Genomic DNA, 11,140 nt, shown 5'->3' on the forward strand with positions numbered 1-11,140 from the left:
ATATGTGTAATCTAAAAACACCAAACTTGTAGACAAAGAGTAGATTGGTGGTTGCCAAGGGTAGGGATAGTGGGTGAGGGAAATGTGTGAGTGTGGTCAAAGGGTACAAACTTACAATTATAAGATGGGAAAGTTCTAGAGAGGTAAACTATACCATGGTAGCTATAGTTGACATAATGGTATTTTATATTTGAAAGTTACTAAGAGAGAAGATCTCAAAAGTTCTCAACACACACACACACACACACACACACACACACATAAATTGTAACTATGTGGGGTGACAGATGCATTAACTAAACTTATTGTGGTAATTATTTTTGCAATATGTACATATATCAATCATCGTATTATACATCTTAATCTTACACAATGTTATATAGGCAGACATTATGGATTTGGTTCCACACCATCCCAATACAGCAAATATCACAGTAAAGTAAGTCAAATAAAATTTTTGTTTTCCCAGTGTATATGACTTATGTTTATATTATACACCAGTCTATGAAGTGTACAGTGACAATATGTCCAAAAAATAATGTACAAACTTTAATTAAAAATACTTTATTGCTAAAAAAATGCTAACCATCACCTGAACTTTCAGTGAGCCGTATATATCTATATCTATGTCTATATCTATATCTACATCTACATCTATATCTATATCATCTATATTTATATCTATATCTATCTATAGATCTATAGATCTATAGGTATATATCTATAGATATCTATAGATCTATAGGTATATATCTATAGATATCTATAGATCTATATATATATAGATCTATATCTATAGATCTATATATATATATCTATATCTAGATATCTATAGATATATATTGCTGGTGAAGAGTCTTGCCTTAATATTTATGGCTGCTGACTGATCAGAGTAGTGGTTGCTGAAGGTTGGGGTGGCTGTGGCATTTTCTTAAGACAACAATGCATTTTGACATATCAGTTGACTTCCTTTCATGAACATTTTTCTGCAGTATTTGATGCTGTTTGATGGCATTTTACCCAGAGTAGAGCTTCCTTCAAAAGTAGAGTCAGTCTTCTCAAACCCTGCTGCTGCTTTATCAGCCAAGTTTATGTAATACTCTAAATCCTTTGTTGTCATTTCAGCAATCTTCACAGCATCTTCACCAGCAATAGATTCCTTCTTAAGACATTACTTTCTTTGCTCATTCATAAGAAGCAACTCTTCATCTGTCAAAGTTTTCTCATGAGATTGCAGTAATTCAGTCACATCTTCAGGCTCCACTTCTAGCTCTGGTTCTCTTGCTATTTTTGCCCCATCTGCAGTTATTTCCTCCACTGAAGTCTTGAACCCCTTGAAGTCATACATGAGGGATGGAATCAATTTCTTCCAAACTTCTGTTCATGTTGGTGTTTTTACCTTTTCCCATGAATCATGAATGTTCTTAATGACATCCAGAATGATTAATACTTTCCAAAAGGTTTTCAATTGACTTTGCCCAGATCAATCAGAGGAATTACTATGACAACTATAGCCTTACAAAATGTGTTTCTTAAGTAATAAAACTTGCAAGTCAAAATTAGTCCTTAATCCGTGGGCTATCCCCGTGGGATCCATGGGATAGATGTTGTGTTAGCAGGCATGAGAACAACATTAATTTCATTGTACCTGTCCATCAAAGCTTTTGCATGACCAGGTGCTCATTGTAAATGAGCAGTTGTTTATTTTTGAAAAGACCTATTCTTTTTCTTAGTATTAGGTCTCAACAGTGGGCTGAAATTATTCAGTAAACCATGTTTTAAACAGATATGCTGTCATCCAAATTTTGTTGTTCCATTTATAGAACACGGGCAGAGTAGATGTAGCACAGTTCTTTTTTTTACAGTTTATTTATTTGTGAGAGAGAGAGAGGGAGGGATGGAGAGAGGGAGGGAGCACCTGCCTGTGAGTGAGTGAGGGGCAGAGAGAGGGGAGAGAGAGAATCCCAAGCAGGCCAGCGTGGAGCCCGATGAGGGGCTTGAACTCACTACCATGATGTGAGCCGAAACTAAGAATCAGAAGCTTAACTGACTGAGCCACCCAGGTGCCCTGATTTAGCATAATACTTAAGGGTCCTAGGATTTTTAGAATGGTAAATGAGCATTGGCTTCAACTTAAAGTCACCAGCTGCATTAGTCCTTAATAAGAGAGTCGGCTTGTCCTTTGAAGCTTTGAAGTCAGGTACTGATTTTTCCTTTCTAGCTATGAAATTCCTAGATGGCATTCTCTTCCAATAGAAGGCTATTTTGTCTTTTGAAATTTATTTAGTGTAGCCACCTTGATTACTGATCTTAGCTAGATCTTCTGGATAACTTGCTGTAACTTCTACATCAGCACCTGCTGCTGTACCTTGTATTTCTATGTTATGGAGATGGCTTCTTTCCTTAAACTTCATGAACCAACCTCTCTCAGCCTTCCTAGAATTGAGGAGAGAGTGTATTACTATGGATTAGTCTTAGGCTTAAGGAAGTGTTGTAGATGGTTTGATCTCTCCAGACCACTAAAACTTTATCTGTATCAGCAATAAGACTGTTTCACTCTTTCAGCATTTGTGTGTTCACTGAAGTAGCACTTTTAATTTCTTTCAAGAACTTTTCCTTTGCATTCACAACTTGGCTAACTGTTTGGTGTAGAGGCTTAGCTTTTGGCTTATCTTGGATTTTGGCATGCCTTCCTCACTAAGCTTAATCATCTCTAGCTCCTGACTTAAAGTAAAAGATGTGTGACTCTTCCTTTTGCTTGAACACTTAAAGCTCATTGTAGAATTATTAATTGGCCTAACTTCAATATTATTGTGTCTCAGTGAATAGGGAGGCCCGAGGAGAGGGAGAGAGAGGAGAGCAACGATTTGGTGGAGCAGTCAGAACACACAACATTTATGGATGAAGTTTGCCATCTTACATGGGTCTGGTTCATGGTGCCCCCAAATAATTACAATAGTAACATCAGTGATTACTGGTCACAGATCACTGTAGCAAATGTAATAATAATTAAAGAGTTTGAAATATTGTGAGAATTATCAAAATATGACACAGAGACACGAAGTGAGCAAATGCTGTTGGAAAAATGGTGCTCATAGACTTGCTCAATGCATGGAGGCCACAAACCTTCAATTTGTAAAAACATAATATTTGCTAAGCCAAATAAAGCAAAGCACATTAAAACAAGATATGTCTGTATATTGTACTTGAGTTTATAAAAATTCCATTCTTTATATCCTGTACTTAAGATCCAGAAAGACCAAGTGTGTTCACTGAAGGACACTGGAAAAGTGGTCAGGGGAAGAATCTAAGGATAAATTTGGTGGTAGACAGGGATATTTCCACTAGTGAACAGGAGATCAGGCAGGATGTCCACCAAAAGTGACCAAGTAAGTGAATGGATATCGAGAAATTGGGGGAAGAGTAAGTGAGAAAAGCAATACATTTTTCTTATAGACTAACAAGGCACAGACATATCATTCAGTTAAAAACCATCACACATGATCCACACCATGAGTTTTAAAGCCACAAAACTCATAATAGTAATGTTCTGCTTCTCTCTCTCTTTTTTTCTATTTACACTCAAATGTTTATTTCTCTCCTTCTTCCTCAAGTTTTCTGGTTATGGTAGGAACAATTACTGAATACTTTGAAATTTAAGAAAAAGTATTTAAATATAAGATGTTAGGCAAAAGACAGTCTTTTGAATGTTTATTTTATTTATTTGGAGAGAGAGAGAGAGTGCACACAAGCAGGCAGGGGGCAGAGAGAGGCAGAGAGAGAGAATCCCAAGCAGACTTCACGCTCAGCATGGAGCCCCATGAAGTGCTTCATCCCATCAACCATGAGATCATGACCTGAGCTGAAATCAAGAGTCCAATGCTTAACTGACTGAGCCACCCAGGTGCCCCAAAAGATAGTCTTTTAGGTTACCAAATAAAGAGGTAGCATGAAGAATGTGGAACTGAAGGAACTGCAGAGGGGCAGAAAACTGTTAGATGGTCTGGAATTTAGAATGGAAGTCAAAGTTGTAATCTAGATCACCTATGGATTCTTAAATCTCTCTTATCAAACAGAGAGACTACTGGCTCTTAGGAGACACAGATATTTTGTGTATAGTTCAGTTTAACCAACACTTCTATCATATTTACTGTGTGCTTGGGTATCCTACTGGCAGTCAAAAATATATGGAAAGCCACCATTAAAATTGGATTTTATCAGTGTATGCTTTGGGTTTTATCAATGTAAAAACAAAATAATCAATAGCCATATGTGTAATTTTCTATGTGCAATATTTTAGCCAAGTAACTAGAGAAAGTGGAGAAATGTGTCATAACTTCTTTGTGCTGGGGTTACTCAGATTCTCAGAATGGTAACTTCATGTTTGAAGATACAATAACTTGAGGGAGCATCATATTATGCATCTACAGAATTTATATGTGGCTAATTAATTCATATTCAGATGAAGTCAGAAAGACATATATTTGATTCCTGGATCTGTCATATTCTAGCTTCAAGATCTTGCATTTCTCTTTGGTAAAATAGGAACAGTAAGGCATTTCACAAAAGGTTTTCTGATTTTCTAACAAAAAGTTAGAAACTTTTGTGAAAATTACCTAGCAAAGTGCCAGGCCCAGGAAACTTTTAGTCAATATTAATTTACTTCTTTCTTCAATATTCAAAGAAAAACTGAAAGCATGAATTGGAATTTCCAGATCCAATGATCTTCCTTACAATTTCACACATCAACAGCTGATACAGACACTATTTTATTTTCAATCTTAGCCACTAGCTTCCCACACCTGTGGGGAATTCTCTGGCTGTTTGGAATGTTGTACAGACCTTTATTATTTTACAGATCAGTTCACCTGGAGGAAAAAAAATTACTTCAAATTAAAAAACATATAATTGCATCTAAGACCAGACTAATTCTCTACATAATGTAGGAGGAAATCATTAGACCTCACTACATTCCAAGGAAGCAATGCATATGTTCTTTTGTTTTATTCTGTTCTTAAAAACAGAATGAGTCTTGCTTTTCAAAAAATGTTTTCAAAATTTTTAAGTATCTTTCTGTATTATTAATGTAGGTTTTTCAATAGTAAATGTCCTTTCTCCTTCGTTTTCCTTTCTTTTCTCTATGCATGATAGAGGGTGGGCTACAGAGTTAAGCAGGCCTGATTCAAATCCTGTCTGGCCAATTGCTGTCTTATCTTGGGAAGGCTACCTCCCCTCTCTGAGCCTCAGTTTCCTTATATGTAAATAGAAAATAACACATCAGGGGCGCCTGGGTGGCGCAGTCGGTTAAGCCTCCGACTTCAGCCAGGTCACGATCTCGCAGTCCGTGAGTTCGAGCCCCGTGTCGGGCTCTGGGCTGATGGCTCGGAGCCTGTTTCTGATTCTGTGTCTCCCTCTCTCTCTGCCCCTCCCCCGTTCATACTCTGTCTCTCTCTGTCCCAAAAATAAATAAACGTTGAAAAAAAAATTAAAAAAAAATAACACATCATAGCACAGTTGTGAGGATTAAATGAGGAAAAATATGAACATTTCTTTCACGGTCTCTGGCATCAATAAAATGTTCAATAAATATTAGTGACCATTCATAGCTATTATTGTCAGTTAGGGGAAACACACGTAGCAATGCCTATGGAAGTTCCCACAGGATTGAGCTCCCTGCAGTTCTTTAAAGAGTTGTGCTGATAGAATTGTAAGACTCTCCAGGCTCAAATCTAGTCAGGGTCCCATTGCAGGAGGCTGAACATGGATGTTTGGACCTAAAATCAAAACACTGGAGACATGAGGATACAGATATGGAAAAATCCTGGTCAAGACAGTTTAAAGGAAAGGGATGTGCAAACATAGTCTTCAGTGGAAGAAAATGCTTCATAGATTTGCTTCATATATTCTCAAAAATGTGTTATTCTAAGGAGACTGGAAGTAGTCCAGTAGTGATTTCTTCTTCAACACACTCACAGATACTCATAATAACACTGTCCAGTTTAGTGCACAGCCAGCCATTCTCAGGAAGGTGATAGGCCTGGAGCATATTCGGTGTCTGTTCCTTACTCTTTTCACCTAAAAATCCAGAAGAAAAGGCAAAAAAAGTTCTTAATCAAAAATTAAAAATAGCATTTAGAAAATACAGGGGGGCACCTGGGTGGCTCAGTTGGTTAAGTGTTGGACTTCAGCTCAGGTCATGATCTTGCAGTACGTAGGTTTGAGCCCCACATTGGGCTCTGTGCTGACAGCTTGGAGCCTGGAGCCTGCTTAGGATTCTGTCTGTCTGTTTGTCTCACTCTCCCCCTCCCTGAACTCATGCTCTGTGTCTCTCTCAAAAGTAAATAACAGTAAACATTTCTAAAAAACATTAAAGAAAATACAGAAAGAGGCAGTTTAATAAAATGGAAATTACAGCTTGAGAGGTTTGTCTGAAATCAGCAAATCTAGCCCTTTAAATTTTCTCTTTTCTGTTTGTTAAGTGGATGATCTTGGATAAATCACCCAGCCTCTCTGAGTGAGTTCCTTTACTGTCTTGGAGGGTCACTGTGAGAAGCAAAGGGTGAGAGGACCCCAACATCAATGTTTCTCTACATGAAATGAACACATTTACCCATTACCCAGTTCCTACATACATTTATAAATTGGCTTTTGCCTTATTCTAGGCTTTCTTTCTATCCTTCTATTTTTTTAACTTTATTGAAGTTTATTCATATTTATTTTGAGGGAGGGCACAAGCACAGAAGGAGCAGAGAGAAAGGGAGTGAAAGAGAATCCCAAGCAGGCTTCACACTGTCAGCAGAGAGCCTGACATGGAGCTCAAACCGATGAACCGTGAGATCATGGCCTGACCAAAATCAGGAGTCAGACACTCAACAACTGAGCCACCCAGGGGCCCCTCCATCCTTCCATTTTTAACCTTTTCTCAGTATCTACCTTTATATATACTCTTTCTTGACTCTATGCTCTAACTTCTGTCTTTTGCTGTACCTCTGTCTCCTTCAATAGTAGACCTCACATGGTCCACCGCCAGCCTCAGACCCAGCCCTCTTAAGAGACTGTGTTCAAAGTCTGACTTTTTGTTCCATGCACAAGTTCACTCTGTTGGTTCCAGCTTTGGGACAGGACTCTGGCCACCTACTAACAATTATTAATTCAATCCAACCTCCTTGGCCAGGGAAGGGCTATGGAAAATAAACTGAAAATTGCTCTCTCTCTGCCCATGGGGTTAAATAGGGGCATGCTGGTTGCCAAGAATCAATTGCAGTGTTTTGGTATCCACACTGAAGAGGTGTTTGAACTGAATATATGCCTGAAATAATACTGTACTCTTTCTAACCAGTTGGCCAGAAGGTTTATCTCTCTTGCCTACAACAGTTGGAATCATTCCAGGTCCTGTGGCTCTGAACTGCACAGAGCATAGCACTGGGAATATATTTCTCATGGGACTCAAATCCTGACCATAGGACATATGCATAAAAGCATAGGTGGAAGTGGAGGGAACAGCTTCCAGGTGGATCACTGGTTCTTGAGTAGTAGCTCACATACTAGAAATGGTACAGGCATCCTGATGACGGGATGCCTGAGTCACCTTGACACTGTCTGTGTCAAACTGCCTGTGGCTCTTAAATTCCAACAGTACCAGGAGGGAAGGTAGCAGAGGCTTCTCAGCTCAGTAAAATTTTCCCTGCCAAAAGTTCACTGAAGTTTCTGTTACAAATGAAGGAGGGGTTAAAGATAGAGTTAAGGAAGACAACTCTGGGTGCCTGAGGGCCCTTCTTCCTTTTCAGGCTTGGATTGAGCCTCCTGTTCAGACAAATAGAATCTTTCTCACAACTCCTTCAGAGAAGGCCCAGGACTTCCAGAATTGAATTGCATCCCAGTTAACCATTAACTTGTAAGATATTGATCAAATGTCACCCTCTTGACTTTAAGTTTGCTCTTTTATAAAATGAAGTGTTCTGTTTCGATCCAAAAGTATGTGATGATACTCAGCCTTAAAGTATCAGTAAGAATTAAATTATTCTTTATCTTTGAAGTTAATTTCACACACACACACACACACGCACACACACACACACACACACACACAGAAAGATGCCATGAAAAAACTACTAGAACTGATAAATGAATTCAGTAATGTTGCAGGATACAAAATCAACATGCAGAAATCTGTTGCATTTCTATACACTAATAATGAAGTAGCAGAAAGAGAAATTAAGAAAATAATCCCATTTACAATTGAACCAAAAATAATAAGATACCTAGGAATAAACCTAACCAAAAAAGTGAAAGGCGTGTAGTCTGAAAACTACAAAACACTGATGAAAGAAATTGAAGATCATATGAATAAATTAAAAGATGGCCTAAGCTCATGGATTGGAAGAGCAAATATTGTGAAAATATCTATACTACCCCGAAACAGTCTACACATTTAATGCAATCCCTATGAAAATACCAACAGCGTTTTTCACAGAGGTAGAACAAACAATCCTAAAATTTGTTTGGAACCACGAAAGAATCACCAAAGTAGCTTGAAAAGCAAAGCAAAGCTGGAGGTATCACAATTCCAGATTTCAAGATCTATTATAAAGCTGTAGTTATCAAAACAGTATGATACTGGCACAAAAATAGACACATGAATCAATAAAATGGAATAGAAGGCCCAGAAATAAACCCACAGCTGTGTGGTCAATTAATCTTCAACAAAGCAGGAAACAATTTCCAATGGGAAAAAGATAGTCTCTTCAACAAATTGCTATTCAACAAACTGGTCAGCTACATGCAAAAGAATGAAACTGGACCACTTTCTTGCACCATGCCCAAAGATAAGCTCAAAATGGATTAAAGACCTAAATATGAGACCTAAACCATAAAAATCCTAGTAGAGAGCACAGGAGTAATGTCTCTGACATCAATGGTAACAACTTTTTTTTTTTTTTTTTACATATATCTCCTGAGGCAAGAGAAACAAAAGCAAAAATAAACTATTGGGACTATATCAAAATAAAATATTTCTGTACAGTGAAGGAAAAATCAACAAAATAAAAGGCAACCTAAAAATGGCAGAAAATATTTGCAATAAAGGGTTAGTATTCAAAACACATAAAGAACTTATAAAACTCAATAACCCCAAAAAAGAAATTTAATCAAAGTTTAAAAAATAGGTGGAATACATGGATGGACATTTCTCCAAAGGAGACATCAAGATGGCCAACAGACACATGAAAAGATGCTCAGCATCACTCATCATCAGGGAAATGGAAATCAAAACTGCAATGAGATATCACCTCACACCTGTAACAATGGGTAAAATCAAAAATCCAAGAAACAGCAAGCGTTGGTGAAGATGTAGAGAAAAAGGAACTCTCATGCACTGTTGGTACGGATGCAAATTGGTGCAGCCACTGTGGAGAACAGTATGGAGTTTCCTCAAAAAGTTAAAAATAAAACTACCCTATGATCTAGTAATTGCGATACTGGATATTTACCCAAAAAACACAAAAACACTAATTCAAAGGTTTATAGGTTTATAGCAGCATTGTTTACAACCATCAAATTATGAAAACAGCCCATGTGTCCATCAATAGATGAATGGATAAAGATGTGGTATGTATACACAGAGGAATATTATTCAGCCATAAAAAAGAATGAAATCTTGCCATTTTCAATGACATGGTTGGAGCTAGAAAGTATAATGCTAAGTGAAATAAGTCAGTCAAAGAAAGACAAATACCACACGATTTCACTCACATGTGAAATTTAAAAAACAAAACAAATGAGCAAAGGAAAAAAATGAGAGACAAACCAAGAAATAGACTTAATTATAGAGAACAAACTGATACAAACAAAGGGAGGTGGTTGGGGGATGGGTAAATAAGTGATGGGGATTAAAGAGTGCATGCATGATGAGCACTGGGTGATACAGGAAATTGTTGAATCACTCTATTGTACACCTTAAACTAATATAACACTGTATGTTAACTATACTGGAATTAAAATAAAATATTAAAAAATGATAAAAAATGTCATGGCTTTCTTTTCAGGTTAATACATAGTTAGACAGAGACTGAGATAGAGATGGAGCCAGAGAAAGAGAGCCCAAGAGACATGAGAAAAACAGAGATTATGGAACATACTATTTGGCGAACCATTCCCTATTTATTAAGATTCAGACTTTTCCACATTTTTTGACATTAAAAAATCACTCAAATAAGTATCCTTTTACATATCCTGTGTCCTTATATATTTTTCTTTTCTCTTCTCTTTTCTCTATATTTTTCTTTTCTCTTCTTCTTACCTCTTTAAAAGGTAAGTTTTTGCTTACCTTAAGAGTGAAGTAGCAACTACAATTCCTGGCTTGTGATCTTTAGTCACTTGCAATTAATTTTCTCTGAACCACCTATTTGCACCCATTTTTATAAGTAGCTCATTCTGTCCATTTTAATTGTGAGAAATTTTTGTATGTTGACCATATTTCTCATTTGTCTAAATTATCTATAAATATGTGAGAACTGAATTTTTTAGACCTCAAATAATAAAGCTTTCCATATGTCTGCTTGTAATTCATAGTCCTGATATTTTTCCTCAATTATATTGAAGATCATCTTCATATGCAGTGAGCATTGACATAAGTTTGACCATTCACAATCTGGCTACCTATAAATATGAGGACCCTGTTATCCATTACATGCTTGTGCAAGTTTATAACACAGGTTTGAACAAAAATTTGATTTTTTTCTTCTTAACATCACATGTAACATATTGAAAATAGTTTGAATATACTAACATTATATCCAAGAAAAAAATTAGTGAGTGGTATCATAACTATTTAATCAGAAGGATATTCAACAAAGGTCACTTTCCATTTCCATTATTGTTCTATTTTAATGCTTTATTTAAAAAAATTTTTAATGTTTATTTGTTTTTGAGAGAGAGAGAGACAGAGAGAGACAGAGACAGAGCATGAGCAGATGAGGGGCAGAGAGCAAGGGAGACACAGAATCTGAAGCAGGCTCCAGGCTCTGAGCTGTCAGCACAGAGCCCAACACGGACTTGAACCTGCAAACTGCAAGATAATGACCTGAGCCAAAGTTGGATGCTTAAATAACTGAGCCACCCAGGTCCCCCATGCTTTATTTTA

General features: G+C 37.0%; 1 pseudogene; it reads right to left on the minus strand.

The window, feature by feature from the left end:
- Positions 1-870: 870 nt before the first annotated feature.
- On the minus strand, positions 871-2,777 carry LOC115523046 (annotated as a pseudogene).
- Between the last annotated feature and the right edge of the window lie 8,363 nt (positions 2,778-11,140).

This window comes from Lynx canadensis, chromosome C2 (assembly GCF_007474595.2).
Source record: "Lynx canadensis isolate LIC74 chromosome C2, mLynCan4.pri.v2, whole genome shotgun sequence".
Classification (NCBI taxonomy): domain Eukaryota; kingdom Metazoa; phylum Chordata; class Mammalia; order Carnivora; family Felidae; genus Lynx; species Lynx canadensis.